The following is a 24,913-nucleotide window of genomic DNA, read 5'->3' on the forward strand; positions in this document are numbered from 1 at the left end:
GTGTTAATTCATTTAAAACCTAATTTTCAATTTTCGTTTTTCATGGTGGAAATTAGTAAATCGTCATTTACCTACTTTCAAATATTTTGGAATTGGATTACGGCATCCTTCTTCCTAATTACAGATTGGATCCTAACCTCGATATTTCATTTGGGTGTTATATCAAGTATTATTATCACCTAACTTGAATTTTCTCCTGTTTTGTAGACGTCAAATGACTATGGTCTTCTCGAATCCCTTGGAAAATGTTTTCAACATGAAGATGATGTTCCACGAATAGATTATGGAAATGGAAATTATGCTTCACTTCCTCCACCTCCTTCAATAATTCCCCATGACCCACATGTTCGAAGACTTGAAAAGTTCAAGGTTACTCAAGCCCTATTGGTAAACAAACATGAAGATGGAAAGCTTGTATATGCTCATGTCTTGGACATAAAGTTGCATATTGATAGGTTAGGAATGTTGGGTGTCGATATCTCAAGGAAGATGGTGGTTGACTTGGTTCTTTCATCGCTTCCTGACTCATAGAGTGAGTTCATTAGAGAGTACTAGATGATGGACCACGACGTGACCCTCATTGATCTTATTTATTTGCTTATTGCTGCTGAATCAACAATGATTCGGCACACTGGTCAAGCAAATTTTAGAGGTTGATCAACCTCCCAAAACTTCCATGGACATTAATAATGGCAACATTGGAAGTCCAGAAAGGTCTTCTCTTCCCAATGGAAAGGGATCGGCCAAGGTCAAATCGTTTTACTGGATGGTAAAGAGAAAGGTTGTCTTATGTGTTGTTCCAAAAGAGTCTAATTGTTTATAATGCAAAGAGAATGGGCATTAGTTATGAAGCTGCCATACTTACCTGAAAGAATATAAGGATGGTAGAGTCAAGATGTAATACTCAATTTCAGGTAAAATCTACTATCTAGCTCTATTAAGTTCTTATTTATAGATTCTTAATACATGATGTGATGAGATTGCATTTTGATGTTTTGTAGGATCGAAGAAAAGAAAGGAAGCTTAAAGGATGAGCTGAATCAAGTCTGGAATAGATGGATTTCGATCGCATGGTTCGATGATCGAATTTTTGAGCTGCTTCTTAGGAGTTATGATAGATTGCTTAGAAATATTAAGTAACATAGTTTTCATTTGTAATTACGTTGTAGGGAAAAAAATTTCCACGTTTTATCAATAAAATAAATTTTTTTTTGTCTTTTATATATATACATATATATCCTTGCAACGACTTTTATGAAAATTGATGTTTATATATTTCTATTGCTAGCAATATTGAAAATTGGTGTGATTCTTAGTTTTGTTATATGTGGCAATGTCGAAATTTTACCAGTTAAGAAATTATTCGCATCACCAAGTTTCAATTGGACAGAAACTTGGAATCATGCGACTTGTATTGTCTGATGAACGAGAACCTTCGCATTTGGGAAATTAATACTAATTTCTTGTTCATATAAGTATGTGAGTCAAGTGAAGGACTACAGGATCTAGTGTTCATTTTTGTGCACTAGGTCAAGTCCACTACAAAGAATGATAAGTATATCCGTCATGATTTGTTAAAAATTTAGTAAATATGGTTATGGTTACAAGATTAAGTGTAATTCTGAATCGTTGAAAAGGTTTCAATGTAGAACATAAAGAATAGGAAAAATCAATTAGGCAGAAAGACGAAAGCTTCTCCAATCTAAAAAGAAGGGAGAGCACTTAAGTATTGTGTTTTATGATTAACTTAGTGATTTTGAAACCGTGTCAGAATTGATCCTCTATGGACACCATAGTACACTAATATGGCTAAGAAGATTAATCAGAAAATGTTGAAATGGTTAAATCAAAAGGTGAATCATACTTCGTTCAAAAAACAAGTGTTAGAGTCGTACTCCAAGATTGTGCATTGAGTGACACATCTTTACTAGGTTTATAACACCCATAAAATGTGGAGTAAAAAAATGTTTTTCTTACTCTTGCACATTTGTAATTGGTAGTTGTGATCTTTTAGATAAGAGAAGAACCAACTAAGACCAATTGACTAAAGTGTTTTTAGGTTGCCTTCACCATAGCAACTGATCGGATGAATCATGGAGAAGGATGATTAATTATGATTTATTAATATATATAAGAATAATATATTAATTGAGAAACCATATTATTTAATTAGTGTTAATCAAAATTTAATTTGGAATTAATTTGGTGATCAAAAGAGAATGATTAAATTAACGGGGACTGATTATGTAAATCTATAATATATAGAGTTTGGGCTCATGGACCTTATTGGTCTAGGGTGGATAAAATCTCTATGAGACTCCATAAAGATTTAGTCCAATGCTTGTCCATTAAGGAGTCCATATGTTGCTTAGGGCATAAGCAAGGGAATTAGGATTTCCAGATTGATGACCCTAGAAGCCTTAACTATGAAAGGAACCCTAAAGGCTCCCACAAACGTCTGAATGTTTTCTTGGAGATTCCTAGACGTTTTTGAAGGCTATTCCTCTCTCTCATATTCTTCTTGGGAACTAGTGGTATTTGTGAATCCATTAGAGGTGCACCACTTGGGGAACTATGTTTCAATAGTCAATGACTTTGTGGATTGTTCTTGTTATTGCTACATAACAAGTAAGGTAACATTCCAAAACCTTATTTACATATGAATTTCGTTCTTAGACATGTTAGATTAGGGTTAATGCTTTGGAAGATTGTTTGCATGTATAACTTGACGAAAACCTAGATCCAAAGCATTAGGGTTGCATGTACACCATAGTAATGTTGTAGTGCTCAAAACCGTCAGTGGTATAAGAGCCGAGGTCGTTTTTCTGTTATATGTGATGCTAATGTGAATTGTTCTAAGCTGGAAATTTTTTTTTTTTTTGCTTTCTACCTAATCACCACGAGGTTGTGAAAATCACCATAAGTTAGCATAATTACCATAAGTTATTTCACTAATTAGAAATTTGATTTTTTTTAATTTAGTAATGGATATCCTAATCAAATTGGAGAGTACCATAAGTTTTTGCTTTCTGATGGCAGATTTTTGGCTAAATTTAGGTTAGGATAATTACCATATGTTATTTTACTAATTAAAATTTTGATTTTTTAATTTAGTAATAGATATCCTAATCAAATTGGAAGATTATGGTCAAAATTTAAGATAATTACTAGATTATATTATAATGTTAGGGGAAATGACACTGTAGCACATTAAAGTTTCGTCATTTGTCCGATTTGGTCACTAAAGTTATTTTTTTGCGCAATAAACCATTAAATATCTGACCTATCAATTAAGCCATTTTTCCAGATTTTAAAAGGTTTACCGGTCATTTCAATTACATGTCATTCAATATTTACTTTTAAAGGGAAAAATATTCCACCTTATATGTTCAATTTCTAATAAACTTAAATATTTAGTCCTTTTATGACGAACCGCCGTACACCTATTCTTTCACACCGACTATCGTCATCTCTTTCTTCTTTGTGAGTCGCTACACCTCAAACCCTTCCCATCTCCATCATCGGTAACTCAATCCACAGGAAGTTCATTCGTCTCATTAGCAATTGGTGCTGAAATTTTTTTAGGAATCAGCAAAGATAATCAGGGAATATCGTTTTGGGGGGGATGTAAACTCCTCATCGGATTCAATCATGTCTGGGATTCAAGAAGATGATATTGCTCTCTATTGTTGGTTGCAAATGCTTTTTCTCCATATAACATCATTAATCCATTACAGTTTTGAGTTCAGATTTATGCACTCCCTAATCTTGTGGCCTAAAGAACTTCACTTTCAACACGAGTCTTTTTCACGAACCAGATTTAGCGGTTTAAATCTATTTTCTCCATGTGGATTCAACTACTCAAATTGCTTTTCACCTCGAGTTCATGTACTCAAAACAACGACAGAGTTTGCACTTCATGTTCTCTTCATCAAAATAGTTCTTTTTTGGAAATTCGTAACCTGAATCCTCAACAACATTAAGATCCCCAGTTACATTCATTACTCAAAACTGATAATCATAATCGGTTCATTCATTTTTGGATTCTTGTTAATTTTAATCCACATATGTATACTTATTTGTTTCCTCCTTGAAAAGGGTAAACAAAAGAAGAAAATGTCAGGAGAGAATGAAACCAACACACTGATATCATGCCATTGTAGGTCTTCGTCGCACCAGGTCCAAGTCTCGCTCAAGTTTTCCGACTTGTAAAGCTCAAAGAAACCAAACGACCATCTTCAGGTGGCTTCTCACCATTGAACTAACCGCTTTGGTTAAACATCACGATGGAAGTTGTAAAAGCTCTTGAACTTTCTCCCGTTTTGTAGATGTCAAATGACTATGGTCTTCCCGAATCCTTTGCAAAATGTTTTCCACATGAAGATGATGTTCCAAGATTGGATTATGGAAATGGAAATCATGCTTCACTTTCTCCACCTCCTCCAATAATTCCCCATGACCCACGTGTTCGAAGACTTGAAAAGTTCAAGGTCACTCTAGCCCTATTGGTAAACAAACATGAAGATGGAAAGCTTGTATATGCTCATGTCATGGATATAAAGTTGCATATTGATAGGTTGGGAATGTTGGGTGTCGATATCTCAAGGAAGATGGTGGTTGACTTGGTTCTTTCATCGCTTCCTGACTCATAGAGTGAGTTCATTAGAGAGTACTAGATGATGGACCACGACGTGACCCTCATTGATCTTATTTCATTAACTTTCCAATAAAAATACCTATTGATAGATATGTCGATTGATCTTCAAAGGCTTTTGTCATTCTTTATAAATTTATACGTGGATACATATGTATGATCTATAATCTTGGATATCAATCGATCTTCAATAGATTTTGTAGCATTTTTTTAAGGTATAGTGTAATTTTGGTTTTTGTGTGTATTTTGATCATCTCAAAAAGGTATGCAAGACATGATATATCCAAATTTGGCAGGTATTAGAACTTTTGAAAAAGCGAAATTACATGCTACAATACTATCAGGTACATTTTCTTAAAAAAAAACCAATACGATGATAACTGAACCAGGTAAATTTTGTAATAGAAATTAATCAAAAATAGGATTGTAGAGTTGATGTTGGATATTATAATACCATCGGGTTCATTTTCCTTAAGCATCCTACTTATTCCAAGATTGCCCCTTTAGTGTTTCATTACAACAAAATGAGTTTGTTGCATTCATCTTTCTTTGTTTACTCATAGGTTTGCTGATTTTCATGTTTCATAATTTTAGAGATTTGGATTAGAAGGAAATATATATGAAACAAAATGTTCCAAGATTGACCCATCCATATTTGTCTGGAAATTTGGTTAATTTTATTTTGATCCAACAGTAGAGGAAGGACTTGAAGTTGAGTGGTGAATCTGCACGAAACTATAAAATAGAAAAAGGGATTAAATGCAAGCATTAGCTACCTACTTTAGGTTCATGTTAAATTGCATTTCCTTTCTTTTTGTTGCAATTTTAAATTTCATACGCTTTGATTCTTATGATCTCAACAATGAATGTATCCTTCCAACGAGCTAAGTCAAATATAAGTGGTTCGTATCTATGTTTCATGTTTGCAGTTATTCTAGATAGCTAGTGTAAATTTTGGGTCGATGCCATTTTTCATTAATGAAAACAATAACAACAACATTTTGTTTTTGGTTGTTTTGCTCATGTGTTGGTTGTGTTTATCTAGCTACAATGTTGAAATAAATAAAATCGGAAGTACGATGATGTACTTGGTTCGTTATGTTTCTATAAAAGTATTTTCATAATTCTTTTAATAAATTTTTTCGGGTTATGAATATCTAAATATATTGATCTTAGATTAATTTTTTGCACCATTTTTTTGCAGGAATGCATACAAAATCAAATGATGGACAACTTTGGAAATTTTTATTTAAGGATAAGCAGATCTATAATTTCGTCTCTATGTATCATGTCCAAGTATTATATAAAAACTATTACTTTTTTGTTTATTATAATTTGGTTATTATTTAAAGAAAACAATAATAGCATTCTATTGTTGTGGATATGTATGTATTGAACGGATTGAGTCGAATATTTATTTAGTGTTACTGAACATTGAACATATATCGAGGTGGATTGAGTATGAGAATTTTAATATTTCCTTGAATCAAGTTTTTAACACAAACACACACTGTTTATTTGATGTGGTAAAAGTAATCGCCTCTAGATACATATATCGATGTGGGTTGAGTGTGAGAATTTTAATATTTACGCTCGTCCTTTGGTGCGGGTAAATGGCTAGATGTTGTAAAATAAACACGCACTAAAGATATTTGAAGTTTCTTAAAGCTATGTTTAACAACAAAAAATAAGTCAAACCCGGTTTAGTATTTGGGATGTATCACCGACATATGCGCACTGTGTGACTATTGTGAATGTGTTTTAGAGGAATCTATTCGCCACAATGACATTGCAGTGTTGTCGAAAGAAAACAATCGTCGGCTAAAAGAATTCTGCAAAACGAAACTAATCGTCGCCCGCCGCTCTGCGCGGGTAACGGCTAGTATATATATAGTCTTCACTTGTAATCCCTTACAAGTAAAATAGTTTGGTTAAATGTTTATAACCAAGAAATCATGGATCATGAGTGTCTGTGTTGAAAATATTATAAATACGAATTATATATAATAATGTTTTCTACACTTATCCATTTTATTCAAAAGTTCCTTTTTAACGATAAAACTTCTAGATTAAAATTTATGGGTTCTAATATGAGCCTATAACCGAACTATGGACGCGCAAGCCTCTATGAAGCAGCACAGAGAGAAGATGTACTGTAACCAACACAATGCTTCATCGACGTCATGAAATATATATAAGTGACTAAATGATTACGTCCATTTTGACTCTTCAGACGATGGTTGTTGGTAACAACCGTAGGTAGGATTGTCAACCCGTATAGATCCATACCAATGTTCAACGTTCCTTTCGGATTAACGATTAAAGCATAGAGAGCTTTGTAGCTAGTTTTGAGATCTTAGTGATGAAATATTTCACATAGAGAATGACCTTAAATTGTTAAGTCTAGGATTTTTGTTGTCACTTGTATTCCGAGCCTTAACAATGTTTGCATTTCTTTGTCGTCACATTCAGATATGTAGTTGTACATACACTATTATACATATACATTGAAGATTATGTAAATATGTATGTATATATAATTGAAGGCATATAAATATAACATCAATTTTTTTTTCTTGAAACATTGATAGCCTTTTTATAAGTTTTCGTTTGATATAAAATATCTATATTATATAAACAACCGTATTCTATATAACTACTCTTTTTTTTTAAAATACTACAAGATCTCCTTATAAACTCCATTTTTATACGAAATATTATTTTTATATAAAAATTATCATATTTTGTAAAAACTACTTATTTTTATAAAATGTTACAAAATCCTTTTCATAAACTCCATTTTTATATTAAGTAACAATTTTATATAAAAATAATCATGTTTAATAAAAACCACTTATTTTTATAAAATGTTACAAGACCTTTTCATAAACTTCATTTTTATATAAAATAACAATCTTATTGTAACACCTGAGCATTAGTTGGAAACTTGCCAAAGGAGAGGTTTCATGCATGGACTTGGCGATTTGGGAGCTCAACTCGTTGAGTAGGGTTGTATTTTAGGGGCATGAATCGGAAGTGACTCGGCGAGTTAGAAGTCAGATGGCTGATTTGACGAGTCTGGGACGTTTAATGAAAAACCTGAATTTTGGGGTTTGTCCTTATATAAGCCTCATTAAACACTCTTGCAACCTCCCTTCACATCATAAGAGACTGTGTACGACCACAAACTCCCTGGTGTGTGAAGTGTGTGCATTTGAGAGCTTGACTTTGGGAAATTGGAAAGGAATCCAAGCTAGAAGAAGAAGAATCAAGGGGAAAACATTGGATTTAGCATAAATTCTATTTGAGTGTTGTGACCAACTTTGAGGAAATGGAAGCAAGCTTAGATATGTACCTATCACAAGGATATGGTTCCAAATCTGGACCTTTTTAGGCCCCAAATGTCATAAAATTACATCTTTCATTGAGCTCATTCCCTCTCCATGCGTAAGAACCTTGTTTGAATGTTAGTTTTAGTGTTATGGCCACGTGAGGCTTTGCATGCACCTAAAGTTTGCAACTTTACGTGATATCTTCACTTGGAAAGTATGGATCTGAAGTTTGAAACCTTAAATTCCATGGGAAAGAACTGATTACGTGCGAACTCGTCGAGTCCCTCTTGTGACTCTGCGAGTCAAGAGGGTTCACTGCCAAGGGTGTACGGCCAAAGATGTACGGTTGGTGGATTACGGCCGTAAACACTAAGGAACTCGACGAGTCCCACGGGTGACTCACCTAGTCGACGAGTTAAGCAGGGAACCCGACGAGTGAATGATTGTACTTGGCAAGTCAAGGTCAATATGGGTTGTTGACCTTCACTATAGACTTTAACTTTGAACAAGGTTGATCCCTGGGGTATTCTTGGGATTATCTTGAGTTATTTATTCATCGAATATGGATAGTAGAGAAGGAGCAGCATGTGGAATATACTTGACTTCAGCTTATCAGTTCAACTTTCGAGAAGTGAGTCTTCTCACAATACCAATGAGTCTAAGGCACCAAGGTCGGACCATTTTATGATACTTGGTATACTTGTTAGGTAGAGGTGTGTGATATTAATGTATGTGTATTATGTGGTAGAGATAGCCTTTGTGGCTAATGGTAGAGACAACCTTATGGCTGATGGTAGAGATAGCCTTGTGGCTAATGGTAGAGATAGCCTTTGTGGCTAACGGTAAAGATGGCTTGAATAGCTAATTGATATGTAGCAATGGTAAAGATAGCTTTGATAGCTAACTGACATGTGATATGTGGTAAAGATAGCTTAATAGCTAATGTGATACGTGGTTTGTGTGGGGTATGCTCTGGGGGACTCACTAAGCTTTCAGCTTACCGTTTGTGGATTTGTTTCAGGAACCTCGAAGCCCAAGGGCAAGGGAAAGGCGTGATGATGTAGCGTGCGCTCGATATCTCTTTTCTGATATTGTTTGGGTGACACTTTGATGTTTTGAAAATAATAATGTTGTAATGTTTATGGTTTTAAAAACGATTGTTGGAACTTTTATCTTTTATGAAAAATGGTTGACTAGCTAAAAATGAAATATTTGTTTGTAAAATTTGGGTCGTTACAAGTTGGTATCAGAGCCTTGGTTTGAGGGATCCGGGCATACCCTTGGATGTGTCAGGACTCAAACTAAGGAAATGGTAAAAATTGTTTTCAAAAATAACATAAAAAGCTTTTGAAAAGAAAAAATGAGAGTGCGACACGCGTGATCAGCCGAGCCGAGTAAGGGATTCCCTAATGTGCTAGCCATGTTATTCTGATACTTGAGCCGTGTTGATTATATGGAACTTCCTAGGTGTATGCACTTAAAATTGTATACGGTTAGGAGCTGATAGCCTCAAAATGATTGATTTGGCCTTATTTCTTGTTCCTCGTAGGGTTGTGGTCATAGGGTAGAATCTTTTATTTAAAAGTCTATTTGATCTTTTATCTATGTACAATTTGCATGCATAAAGGCAACCTATTATGATTGGTCTGTTGGATGTGGGTAGAGAAAATATTAGAACCACTTGGGATTTGGGTTATGCGGTAGTCAGTAGTACATGGTTTATTTGGGACGAATTGGGGTTATCAGGCAGAACAGTGGGGAAAGGTAGAGATAGGTATGGAAGGTAGTATTGGGGTCGTACTACTAGAAGAACAGGACCTACAGCCGAACCATTGTTAGCCATGACAAATTCATGGTAGTGACATGCTTCAGGGCGGGAGGATCAGGATCGGGATCTAGATCCGGAAACGGATCAGGTGACACCGCAGACGACATAGATGAGAGGCTGCGTGAGCTTATTGCAGCCGAGGTTACCCGAGGTATCCTTGATGCTACCCCAGTCATTTTTTGGACGGTCAAGGAGGGCATAATGGAAATCATGGAAGAGAGACTCAGATCATTCAGGATGGGGATTCCAGCGGGCCAATTGGGGGCCCGAACTCCCTCGTTTCGGGAGTTCAAGGCATGTCGGGCGCTAGAGTTCTTCGGGGTCAGGGACCCCATAGTCAGCCGTCGCTAGGTGGTGGATATTGAAAACGCCCAGCGCAAGAGTTCTTGCCCGGGTGTGGCAAAGGTTGGGTTTGCTTCTCGCATGCTGAGAGACAGAGCCTGAGATTGGTGGGGCAAAGTTACTAGAGAGGTGGGACCAGCCGGAATGGCTGAGATGACGTGGGACGAGTTTGTTCGGCGATTTGAGCTAGAGTTTGCACCACACATTGAGGTGCAACGTTTAGTACGAGAGTTTCATGATTTGCAGCAGACCACCGAGACAGTGGCGGAAGTCACCGCCAAGTTTCAGGAACAAGCTTTGTTGATTCCGCAATACGCTATTGATGAGGAAATGAGGCGGAGCCGATATCATTCCATGTTGAGGAATGATATTCGGGAGTTTGTTAGCTTTACTGGATGTAGACCCTGACAGAAATGGCGGAGAAGGCTCGGGAACGGGAAATGGAGCTGGAGTCCCGCACGAAGTCGAACCCTGAGCAGGCTCAGGCAGCAATAGGAAAGGCTAAGAAGCCTAAGACAACAGACACTTCCAGTAAGGGAGAACAGGGTCGAGGGCGATGTACCAAGTGTAGCCCGGTAAAAAATGGAGCTTGTCGTTTCGCAAGATCAGGATGTTATGCATGTGGCCAAAAGGGCCATATTAGCAGGGACTGCCCCGTGAAGGGCTTAATTTGTTTTCACTGCAACTAGACTGGCCACAAACGGGTCAATATCCGAAGTTATAAGGGGAGGAGGAGCAGTAGCGGCGCCTGCGCCCGCCAGAATGATGATTACCGATGGTCGCCCTGCTAAGGTGGAAGCTCCAACGGTGAAGAGCCATGCATTCCAGCTAACTACCGAAGAGGCACGTGCAGTACCAGATGTAGTGGCTGGTACATAACTATTCTTCCCTATTATAGGTAACTGTTTCGCTTATGCATATTATATGCTTGTATAGGGACCTTTTTGGTTAATGGTATGTCTGCTCATGTCTTCTTTGATTTGGGCGCAACCCGATCGTTCGTATCTCTTGCGCTTAGCAAGAAGTTCCGGAAAGTGCTGGGAACTTTGCATCCCCCGCTCGAGGTGGATATTGTGGATGACCGCACCATTAGTGCTACGAGGGTGTATCAGGAATGTCTCTTGAAATGTGCACGGTAAAAGATATCGTGTCGATTTAGTCCCGATACCGTTGCGAGGGCTGAAAGTGATTATCAAAATGGACTGGTTGGGGTCCAACGGGGTCATGATTGACTGTGAGGATTAGTTGGTGAGGGTTCGAACCCTAAGCGGGGGAGAACTAGTGATATCTACTGATAGGGCCAACAGGGTCATGATTGACTACGAGCATCAGTTGGTGAGGGTTCAAACCCCAAGTGGGGGAGAACAAGTGATACATGGTGATAGGGCAACGTAGGGTCCAACTCTCTATTCGGCTCCAAGGGCTAGGAGGTTCCTGCAGCAGGGTTGTTCGAGATTTCTGGCTTATATCTCGGATACAAGAGTAGAGAACACGAAGGATGTAGGCAATGTGCTAATTGTTCAGGATTTTCAGGATGTTTTTGATGGGTTTTGGTCATAAGACATCCTATGTGCTCATACGAACCCTAATGCTTGGATCTAGGTTTCTCTATTGTACATGCTTTGAATCCAAGACTATAAACCCTAATTTTAGTATATGGAAATCAATATTAACATATAATTAGGTTTAAGATATTACCTTGATTGTTATGTAGCAATAACAATCCCAATTCCTCCTTGAATTGACTTTGGAAGGCTTAGAGTCACAAGTGTCACTCCTCTAATGGCTCACAAACACCATAAGCAAGAGGATGTATAGGAGAGAGGATGGAGGCTGCCCAAAACGTGTTCTAACCCTAGAAAAGAAGTTCCCCACGTTTTTGAGCCTTAAGGGTTCTATATATAGTGAGGCTATTAGGGTTATCTAACAAGGAAACCCTAATTTGGTTGCTTAAGCCCTAAGCAACCCATAGACTCCTTTAATCAAGCCCCTGGATGATTTCCTTATGGGCTTCCCATAAGAATTCGTCCACCTCTTGATTTAAGACAATCCATGGCCCAAATTACAATTATATCATAATTACAATTCCAGTCCCTTAAGTTTAATTAATCTCTTTTAGTCACAAAACTAATTACCAATTAATTATTGACTAATATTAATTAACCAATATGATTTCTCCTTTAATATATTATTCCCATAATATATTAATAAATCATATTTAATCCTGTCTCTCCATAATTCATCCTATCAAGTTGCCTTAGTGATGGCAACCCAAAAGGACCATGCACCATCGGGTCAAGTACATACCAAAATAGTTATGGACTTAGACACTAATCCAACAGTCTCCCACTTGGATAAGTCTAATAACTATTATGCGTACGACTTCAGATCCTAATCTGCATTCACAGCTTTCCAAAGCCGTTGTCAACTCTGATCCTCTCAGATACGCGTGTCCTTAGATAAGGGATCATATATTCCTCCATTCTAGATATCATATGAGATATGATTTCAAATCATTCCCTTTGTACTATATCTCGATTCCCGATTTATGATGACTGACTAATTGAACAAATCAAATTAGCCCTAGCCCGACCGAGCATTTACGTTTGTCATCACAAAATCATCGAGGGGCCCAAGGATATCGCTTTTATCCTACTTTGGATAAAAGGAACGGATAAACTTTGATACAATGCTTGCTTGCACTCACTAACCAAATCACACACAATAATATGTATTATAACACCAAGTTACTAGTGCGTTTACATATTGTCAATGTGCAACCGATTTGCAAGATACAACTCACACATCTTGGTTTCAAGAATATAAGATGTTATCGTCTCACCAATCACTCGTGATACAATTCATGGAGTGATCCAAGTGAGCGTGGGTTTAATCCAATGCTCAAATCACATTTATAAGCACTCATGAACGTTGTAGCAAACATTTGCTTATGTCTAATGCTCTTTCGACAATCCACACACCAATTCACGACAGTCTTCATTCATATCTACTTCCAACATATGACGACTGTGGCCCGTTTGAATAATTCGATTATTCTTAATAAACTCAATTATTCTGGAAGTCAAAACATGCGAATGTGAAACACAAGAATAATACTAATCCCATATGGCCTCAACCCTTTGAGCATAAATAAAACACCTTTTATTTATCACCATATTGATTACTCATTATTTGTCGTTTCGGGTAATCAACTTCTTACATGAATTATTACACTTGTCCCATACTCCTAGCATGCACACAATGTTTACCTATGGTTCTTACTTTGTGAAATAGATCAAATTGAACACATTTCCAATCATTCTCATTTCACAACTCCAAATCCTTTTTCATAAGTGTAAGAATATCAAATTCTTGCTACTTATAGAATATGCTAGATTCTAACATTTTATGCAACTTATCCTTTCGTACTGTCACTGCACCAAAGTCACAAAGACTATTGCCAATGATATTACAAAGTCCTTTATCGGAGATTGTTACAAGACAATTCCATAGACGTGATGTCTCTCACTCAAAGTACATTCTTTGAATATCCTTTTGCATAGAAGTTTCTAATCTAGTCGTAAATTTCTCAATATTAAATTCCTAATATGGACACACTTCCATATGTTCCATATGACAACTCATACTTAATACAATCTTTTCTATTCATAATAAATTCGATATGGTCCATCCAATATGGAAACATTTCCATATTTTCCAATACTATACTTCCAACTACTCACAAGCGACCAATCCTCGTCAAACTTTGGATTGTCCTTTAATAGTTGTTTAATTATTTTAGTCAAAACCAATTCTAGTCCCTTTTCCCTCTAAATGCGCTAGACATTTGGAAAATTTTAGAATAGTCAAACATTAAAGCATTTGCAATCGATCCTATACCCGAAGCGTATGGGACACGACCCATAATGTTTTATTTGCTATGTTCTCAAAATTCGAATTATGAAGAGGAATGCCTTAATCATAATCGAAATTTTAAGAACACACTATGTACCCTTGACTAAATTTATTAACATTTCTCAATCTAAGCCTTTAGATTTGAAATGAAGCATAATATTCTCTCCCTTAATTATAGCAAAACAACCTTTCAACTCTTACAACTTTGCAAAGTATGACTCTTGTTTTCTATAATTAATATTGCTAACCTTGCAATACTTTCCTTAATAATCATACAATCATAACATTTATGCTCCCACTATCATGATGATTATTATAAAACATAACACTTATGCTCCCACTAGCTTCGACATCTATTCATAAACATCTTAACTTTCAGAAAAACAATACTTATTGAATTTCTTAAGTTCATGTTTCTAATACTTAGTTCTTTGATAATCTTTTATCAAGGCTTCTTGAACTTATACACCTTTGCCTTAGATAGTTCATATGTGTGTAAACAATTGCCAAACCTCACAATTCAAATTATGGAAAGGGATACCGTAACCATAATCGAATTTGAGAATGCAATTTTACAATCACTATCTTCTTAAAATCTCTCTTAGTGACAGCATTTCCTCACAATCATTTTCATGAAGGAGAAAATCTTATGACACTTAGATTTAAACGGTGTATATGTTCCTATCCATGTGAATTTGTTAAAACCAAGTTTATGACAAATTCAAACTCATATGGATCGAACTTTCTTAATCTTGATTTCTTGCCTTATGGTAGCACAGCTGCCCACCATGTCTTCCAAGTAGTTAAGCAGCTCACCTTTTCTTATCAATGTACATTTCATTGATTAAGGTGGTTTGCCTTTTATGCGTTCAAAATGAGAACTCATAGAACTCACATGCATAATTAATTCGATTGGAATGCCACAGAAACAAAATAATGTCATCACGATAGGTTGTAAACCTCAACTCGTGTGCTAGTGATGATCGATAAGGTTTATTTGATTTGTTCTTGAAACTTTTCAAGACTATTAAGACTCCCACTGACTCCTTGACATATAAAATTCTCTTGTCAAAACATTTCTTGACAAATAAATATTCAAGAGTTAGTGTAGCTTTTATCAAGACAAAACACTTCATAACTTTGGTCCTAGTTGGTCTTTGTCTTATCCAAGACATCACAACTTTCCACATTTGATGAATGTTGTAAACCTTTAATACTTTTCACTCATTGTCACAATCTTAACTTTAAGACTTGTTTTGGAACGAAGTATGATTGACTTTATGATTTAACCATTTCTTCAATTCTTGATTCCTCTTCTTAGACATACAATTGTACTAAGACTCACTTAGAGGATCAATTGAGATATGGTTCTTAATCATTAAGACCTATCATAAAGCATAAAAGCTACTCTCCTTTCTTCTTAGAATGGAGAAACCTTTATCTTTCTACCTACTCGATTCTTCTTATTCGTTCTGCTATTGATTTAAACTTTTTTTATTAAATTCAGAATTACAATTAATCTTGTAAGTATAATCATATTTACTAAACCTTTAGTAAATCATGACGAATATCTTTGTTACTCTTATGGTGAACTTGATCAACACGAAACTTTTTGTACTCGATCTCCTAGTCCTTCACTTGACACTTTGTCAATGAATTAGTCTAATTTCCATGTACGAAATTTCTCATTCATCGTGCATCCACGTTGCATGATTCCAAGTTTCTTTCCAATTGAAACTTGGGCGATGAGAAACTCTCCCTATTTGGTAAATTCTCGACTTTTCCATAAACACCATAAATAAGAATCATATCCATTTGTTGAAGAAATATGCAAACACCAATTTTCATAACGATTTCATTGCAAGGAAATAAACAAATAAATAAATAAGACAAACGAAAAATTATTTTATTTATAAAAGCAGCGGAAAATATTTGTCCTTACAATGCAAAATCCATTGAAAACTATGTATTTCAAAAGAAAATTTTCTAACAACTCTATCATAAGTATCTATGCTCAAAATCTAATCTTCAAGTCCATGCGATCAAGATCCATTCCTTGTGATTAATTCATCTTGCTCTTTCACGAAGCTTCCTTTCTTTTCACCGATCCTGTAAAACATTCAAATGCAATCTTATTACATTATGTATTAAGAATTAATGAATAGGAACTTAATGGAGTTAGACAATGGATTTTACCTGAAGCGCAGCCATACTCTTTGACTCTCCCATCTTCTGGACTCTTCAGGCTCTTTGGGCAGACTTGTATCCAACACCCTTTCTTTTAGCAGTAAACGCACGTCGGTTCTCTAGAACGTCCTCGAAAGCATGGTCGGTTGACTTTTCCGACAAATACGCTCCATTGCTTCGCCAAATCATTTCTGATTCAGCAGCAATGAGCATGTAAGTTAGGTCAATGAGGTTGTCGTCATGATTCATCATATAATACTTTCTTTTGAACTCATTATATGATTCAGGAAGTGACTGCAAAACCCAATTCACAGCCAACTCATCTGGGAATGACACACCCAACATTATCAACCTATCAATGTGTGATTTCATTCCTAGAATGTGGGCACACACGGGTTTACCATCTTCATGTTTCATTTCCAATAGGGCCTTAGTGATATTGAACCTTTCAATTCTTCGATCTTGTGGGTTGGGGAGAACAATAGGAGGAGGAGGAGGAAGTGAAGCATGATTTCTCGTTCCTCGATTGAATCGTGGAATACCATCTTCATGTGGAATGTTTGTTCCACGGGATTTGGGAAGACCATAGTTGTCGAACTTTGACATCTACAAAACGAGAGAAAAACAAATTCAAGTTAGTTGATTGATTAAGTCCTTAGTAAATCACCCAAATGAGATACTATGGCTAGGACCCAACACAATATTCTACAACTCGGGAGAGGGATATCGTAACCCTAATTGAAGAATATTTGAAGGTAAGTGAATGACGATTCACTAATTTCCACCACGAAAAACGAAAAAGAAATTTAAGTTTTAAATCTATGAAAACTCCTAGACCCTTTGAGATTCATTGAACTTTCAATGGCATGTTTAAATCTCGATATGCCCCTCTTGTTTGTGACTGGGATGCCGAGGATCACAAAGCGGGTGTGAATAACCATGCAAACTTACATGGTGCCCTCACATGTTACAGTCACCTATTCGATGTGCCGGTAAAACACACACACTCCACCGAACTATGACAAACATTGAGTCACCCTTTGCTACCTTTGCTTAGAACCATTTAGTGTGTCGGTAAACCACACACGCTCCACTAACGTCTTCGCAAGGGCACAAAGTGTAATTTCATGGAATTGCATCAATTCACCTTTGCCTAAGTAACTAAGATTGGGAACTTTATGAAAACATTTAGTTACTTTTATACTTCATTATACTTATAATGGAAGGTTTCGTCCTATCCTACCCATTCGGCTAACGACCCTCCACTAGTCAAGAGTGTGGTGGGTAAGAGTGGATACCCATTCAATCGCCATTTTATAGGCAATTTCCTTAAACACCCCTTATAGACCAGCTTCGTGAATGAGGCCTACTAACGGTAAGACTGACTTTTACTCATACATATATATAATGTTAGACTTTTAATGTTATATATAGTATAGGGTGTATTTTATACTTTCAAAATACTAGGTGGTCTAATTTAATAATTATACTTTTGATTCAATTAAATTGTAAACCTAAACTTTTATGGATTTATTAAATCTCTACTAATTATACACCTTAATTAATTAATAAAACCATATGGGTGTGATTTGAACTTTTTCAAAACTATGCTAGGGTTTTAGAATTTAACATTCCTAATTAAACTTTTAATCAACTTTTAAATTCCAAAACTTGAGGGCAAGTTTTGAATCATTTCAACACATTAGGGTTTAGAACTTAAATATACATCAAAATTAAACTATCTAATCAAAATTTAAATTCCAAAACTTAAGGGCAAGTTTTGAAACCTTTTTCAAAACATTAGGGTTTTAACTATTTAAATTTCAAAACAACAAAACTTTTGGGTTCAAATTTAAACTATAAAACCTAAAGGGCAAAATATGAAACTTTTCATAACAACAATGATCAAATAACAAATAATTAAAATTAACATTTAATCACATAATTATCCATATTTGATTTATTTAATGATTTCTTGCAAAACAATTTATCAATTTAGTCAAAATAAGTAATCAATTATCTTATAAGGAAACAATTATCTTATTAATTGACAAATATCTTCAATTAGATCAAAAATATAGTCAAATATATCATATAATCGGATTAATATTGATCTAACATGATAAGGTAACTATCCATAAGCAAAAACAGCAAGAAATCTCGGTTTTCCCTCACTCTGACCAGCCGACTCGTCGAGTCAGACATGGACTCGTTGAGTTCATCATGAACTCGGCGAATTTCACTAAAAAACTCGACGAGTTCATCCCCCAGAAGCACAAAATAGAATTTTTTTCAACATACAAAGCATCAATACAATAGAAACCAATCTAGTCTCTGATACCACTGATGGGTTTTGGTCATAAGACATCCTATGTGCTCATACAAACCCTAATGCTTGGATCTAGGTTTCTCTATTGTACATTCTTTGAATCCAAGACTATAAACCCTAATTTTAGCATATGGAAATCAATATTAACATATAATTAGGTTTAAGATATTACCTTGATTGTTATGTAGCAATAACAATCCCAATTCCTCCTTGAATTGACTTTGGAAGGCTTAGAGTCACAAGTGTCACTCCTCTAATGGCTCACAAACACCATAAGCAAGAGGATGTATAGGAGAGAGGATGGAGGCTGCCCAAAACGTGTTCTAACCCTAGAAAAGAAGTTCCCCACGTTTTTAAGCCTTAAAGGTTCTATATATAGTGAGGCTATTAGGGTTATCTAACAAGGAAACCCTAATTTGGTTGCTTAAGCCCTAAGCAACCCATAGACTCCTTTAATCAAGCCCTTGGACGATTTCCTTATGGGCTTCCCATAAGAATTCGTCCACCTCTTGATTTAAGACAATCCATGGCCCAAATTGCAATTATATCATAATTACAATTCCAGTCTCTTAAGTTTAATTAATCTCTTTTAGTCACATAACTAATTACCAATTAATTATTGACTAATATTAATTGACCAATATGATTTCTCCTTTAATATATTATTCCAATAATATATTAATAAATCATATTTAATCCTTTCTCTCCATAATTCATCCTATCAAGTTGCTTTGGTGAAGGCAACCCAAAATAACCATGCACCATCGGGTCAAGTACATACCAAAATAGTTATGGACATAGACACTAGTCCAACAGTTTTCCCCGAAGAGCTACCAGGACTGAATTAGCAAGGGGATTTTCGTCTTTTCAAGTATAAAGGGACTGGATTCGCAACTTTGGGTAAACTAGTATAAAGGGACTAGATTCGCAACTTTGGGTAAACCATATGAACCATTTTTGTAATTCTGTCTTAAAATGATAAGAATGATAGAAAATGAGAGCAGGAGGATTCGAACTTGGGACCTCCTTCTGTCACGCCCCCAAACTAGAATGGCGGAAACATTCAGGGGTGGATGACTTCACGTAGTATCACAACCATTGAATATTGTAAAGAAAGTAACACAACCATCACATATATAATGAAAACGTATGTTGTTGCGTTATACATATTAGCAAAAGAATATTACAATGAGATGATAAATGTTCAATAATAAAATATCCTTAGTGTTCCCTTCTCCAAAAGCTGGTGGTTACCTGTATTACTGATTTCCTGAGAAATACAAGTGGTTTCGAAAAAAGTGTCAACAATTAAGTTGGTGAGTTCTTAAGTGTTTTGCATTTAAAAGTATGTCCTTTTTGATAGTGAATCGATGAACGAGGTTTTCAGAAAATCCAATATTTTCTATAAATGATTTGAAAAGTTTCATGTGTTGGAGTGCGTTTGTGTTTTCCATATTTGAATAATAGTGATAAAATTTGTGTTAACGATAAAATGGAAAACTGAAATGCATATATGAATCTCGTAAATCAAACTTGTTTTTATACTTTTATGTGAGTTTTATAACCATACTATTGACACTGACGGCCTGTAACAACATTCTTCAAGTGTTGTAGTGTTATGACATTTGTCACCCCAGACCTGCCGGTCTAAATATAGCTAATAGTTTAGGTGCGGGATTGTCAATCCCGTATAGATCTATACACAAGTATCACGCTCTCTCTCCAAGAGATTAAGGTATATAATACAGGACTTCAAATGCATACATACGAGTACGTTGAAGTTTAAATGTCTCACATTACTTGGTATAAACAGATTTACGATAATAAAGACTTTACTTCTTTTGAAAGCATTTCATTTGTCGAGATGTATATGTAAAATGTATGAATCACTTGAACCCTACACTCATTATAGTTTCTCAAAAGTATGTTCCCATTTGGTAATAACAACTTGGTGATATAATAGCCCTTTAAACATAAAGTTATTTTTGTATCAAAACCCTATAAGAACGATATTATAATTATGTTTATAAAATGATACTTTGTTTCGTAATGTACTTGTATTCCCCCCCCCCCTAAAACGTGAAAAGAATTGAAAAGTAGGGGTATGAAATCACCCGTTAAGTTTGAAGAAAGAGGCTAGGGTTGAGCAGAACTTCGACCACGGATGGTTGCGTCGTCGGGCTCTTCGGGGATCTCTGCAGCGTAAATCTTTCGTCGGGGGCTCGAGTACGGAAACCGAGGTGAGGGAATGGTCTCTGGAGCTGGGAGAATGACTGAGGAATTGTGAAAGTGTGCCAAAACTCGAAGCTCAACCTCTCTATTTGTAGGCTGGAATTGCCTCGTACGCGGGTCATACTTCCGGAGTACGCTGGGCGTACTCGGTACGCAGGGCGTACCTTGGTTACGCGGGGCGTAATATGACGTCATGGCTTACGACTCCTGACTAGCTAAGTGTAGAGGGGGCGGGCCGATGGGACTCGACTCTGGGTCTAGTACGCGGGGCGTAATCTGGCCTGTCCTCTTCTAAATTCCGTAACTTTTGCGTACGAGCTCCATTTTTCGTGTTCTTTATATCCACGCGTAGGTCAGATTATGTTCTACAACTTTCATTTAGACTCCGTCGGCTAGTTTTGACTTTATTTTTAATGATATATTTTTAATAGACTGGGCCTTCTAAAGTTCGTTAAAAATTCATAGGTTCTTTATTCGAAGTAGGTTTTCGTTTGTCTTTTTATTGTTTTATTACCACTGAGGAGATCTTCAACTTCCGTTTAGGTGGCGATAGCTAAATAACACTCGATCTTCAATCCGAGTTTTTAGCCCTCTACTACTGTTACGAAACTTTGAAAATCCGTAACTTCTTCATACGAGGTCCAATTTGGGCGATCTTTTTATGCACGCTCACCTTTCAACGAGATCTACGACTTTTGTTCAGATACTTAAGGCTAAAATGTATTTTATTGAGATTTTTCTTTTGATGTCAAATAATGTTTTAACGTCGTGTCGTAAATATATGAGTGGTTATAATTTCTTCAATATAACTCGGTTTTGAGCGTTCTTTATGTTTTTGGAAACCTTGGCATGATATCTATTATTCGATGCAGCCCAACCTTGATACTTGAACACTTTATTTTCGAGGTTAATTTTGTTGTACTTAGCTTTCGAGTGTTACAATGCTTTTGGAAAATATAGGGTTGTCACATCATCCCCCTGTTAAGGGAATTTCGTCCCGAAATTTAATCTATGATAGTGTTTATAGTTTTAGGAAAAAGATGCGGGTACTTTTGTTTCATCTGATCCTCGCATTCCCAGGTGTATTCAGGTCCTCGCTTGGCGTTCCAGCGGACCTTTACAATGGGTATTCGGCTTTATTTAGTCCTTTTGATTTCCCGATCCGTGATCTCTACTGGTTCCTCCACAAATTGGAGGTTTTCATTTATTGCAATTTCGTCTAGAGGGACGACAAGGGTCTCGTCGGATAAGCACTTCTTTAGATTTGATACGTGAAAGGTAGGGTGTACGTTGTGGAGTTCCTTCTGATTGAGGATATGTTGGAGGCTTTTATGATCAGTGAAGATGGTACATTTTGTGCCGTAGAGATAGTGTCTCCATATCTTCAGAGCGAAGACGACTGCTCCTAGCTCAAGATCGTTCGTTGTGTAGTTCACTTCGTGCGTCTTTAGTTGCCTTGAGGCGTAGGCGATGACCTTCCCTCTTTGCATTAAGACACACCCAAGTCCTTGGTTTGATGCATCACAATAGACCACGAAGTCCTCCGTTCCCTCTGGCAAGGTTAGGATGGGCGCACTACATAAGGCTCGCTTTAGTATCTGAAATGCGCTGTCTTGTTTTTCTCCCCAGTCGAAGGTCGCATTCTTCTGGGTTAGGGTGGTAAGTGGCTTGGCAATCTTTGAAAAGTTCGGTATGAATCTTCGGTAATACCCGGCGAGTCCCAAAAATTGTCGGATTTCTGTAGGGGTTCTTGGAGTAGTCCAATTATCTATTGCCTTTATCTTGGCAGGGTCCACGTGTATTCCTTCTTTGCTTACAACATGTCCTAGGAAATCCACTTCCCTAATCCAAAATTCGCATTTGGAAAATTTTGCGTAAAGTTTCTCTGCCCTTAATGTTTCCAGTACTTGGCGGAGATGTTTGCTGTGTTCTTCCTGGCTTCTTGAATAGATGAGTATATCATCTATGAATACGATCACGAATTTATCCAGGAAGGGACGACATACTCGGTTCATCAAGTCCATGAACACTGTTGGAGCATTCGTCAATCCGAAGGGCATTACTACAAACTCGTAGTGACCATAACATGTTCGGAAAGCCGTTTTGGGGATGTCTCCCTCCAGTACTCGCAGTTGGTGATAACCAGATCTTAGATCGATCTTTGAGAAGTAGCTTGCTCCCTGTAGTTGGTCGAATAGATCGTCTATGCGCGGTAAGGGATATCGGTTCTTGATCGTGAGTTTGTTCAGTTCCCGATAATCGATGCACATGTGAAAGGATCCGTCCTTCTTTTTCACGAATAGGACTGGCGCTCCCCATGGTGAGAAGCTCGGTCTGATGAACCCTTTGCTCAGCAGTTCATTTAATTGACTGGATAGTTCCTGCATCTCGGCTGGGGCTAAACGGTACGGTGACTTTGCTATAGGAGTAGCTCCGGGGATTAAGTCGATTCTGAACTCAACTTGACGTTCCGGTGGGATTCCTGGAAGATCTTCTGGGAAAATATCCGGGAAGTTGCAGACTTCCGGAATGTCTTTAATGTTTTTCGATTCTCATTTCCTGTCTACTACGTGGGCTAGAAAGGCATGATATTCCTTACGAAGATACTTTTGTGCTTTAATACAGGAAATGATTTGTAAACTTGAACTAGGTTTGTCGCCATAAATGACAAGAGTTTCGCCGTTTGGTAGATTTAGGCGAACAGCCCTTTCGTGGCAAAGGATATCGGCATGGTGAAGGCTTAACCAGTCCATACCGATGATGACATCGAAACTTCTTATGGAAATGGGCATAAGATCGACTCGAAACAAACGCTTGTTTAAATTTAGTGTGCACCCTACGCACAAATCATTTGCGTGTTCTGTTTTACCGTTTGCCATTTCTAAAGTGAATATTTTATTGAGTGGTTGGGGTTTTTGATTAAGTAGGTGTTTGAATTTATGACTCACAAAACTTCTCTCCGCACCGCAGTCAAAAAGTATGCATGCATAAGTGTTGTTGAGTAGGAACGTACCCGTAACCACCGTCGGGTCTGCTATTGCTTCATTCTGTCCTACTGCCAACACTCTCCTTACACCGCCAATATTCCATTCCTTGGGACAATCCCTCCTGAAGTGTCCAGTCTCTCCGCACCCATAACACGCCCGGCTTACTCCAATGCCAGAAACTTGAGTGATTGGTCGTGCCGGTGCTTTACAGAAACCGGCTGTGTGCCCTTTCTTGTCACAGTTCTTGCAGGGCATCCCGCGACAAATACCATGGTGATGGTAGTTGCACTTGATGCACTTGGGCAGATTCCCTGCATATGGTTTTGTTGGTGTAGAGGTAGTAGGAGTTGTGGTGGGGGTAGTAGCAGCATGAACCGCAACCATTTGCTTCTTTGAAGGTTCTTGTGAAGTTTGCCCCTTCCTTTTGTTCCAAAATTTCTTCTTGTTGTTGTTGCCGGCATTGATTTCATTGTTGATGTTCCCTTTGGTTGGTTCAGCCATAATAGCCGCGACTCCTTGACAGACACCATGATCAACAAGAGATTGTGCTAGTTCCTTGGCGCTGGCGAAAGTCAAGGGTCTGGAAGCTAGCACGCTTCCTCGAAGTTGGGGTGATAGTCCCCAGATGTATCTCTCGACCTTTTGGCTCTCCAGGGTTAACATTCCTGGGCAAAGTGTTATTAAGTCACTGAACCTGTTGGTGTAACCAGCTATATCCGATCCTACCATCGAGAGGTTCCACAGTTCCTGTTCAAGCTTCTGAATCTCGCCTCTTGGGCAGTATTCTCGAAGGAGCATTCTTTTCAAGTTTTCCCAACCCATGGAGTTCGCCACCACCAGGGTTAGTGTCTGGACGTGGCCGTTCCACCATGTCAGGGCGCGTTCAGAGAAAGTAAAAGTGGCGAACTTTACTTTGCTTTCTTCAGGACATGCACAGATTTCAAATACAGCTTCTATTTTCTCTATCCATTGATATAGAGCCAATACTCCCCCAGTCCCGTAAAAGGGAATAGGTTTTCCGTTGGTGAAGTCTTTGTAAGTGCATACCCCTGAACGGCTTTGACCTTGGCCATTTGTAAAACTGTTTGTTCCTCCCCCCGATCCGTT

Source organism: Lactuca serriola, chromosome 1 (genome assembly GCF_051521515.1).
Source record: "Lactuca serriola cultivar US96UC23 chromosome 1, Lser_US96UC23_V15, whole genome shotgun sequence".
NCBI lineage: Eukaryota > Viridiplantae > Streptophyta > Magnoliopsida > Asterales > Asteraceae > Lactuca > Lactuca serriola.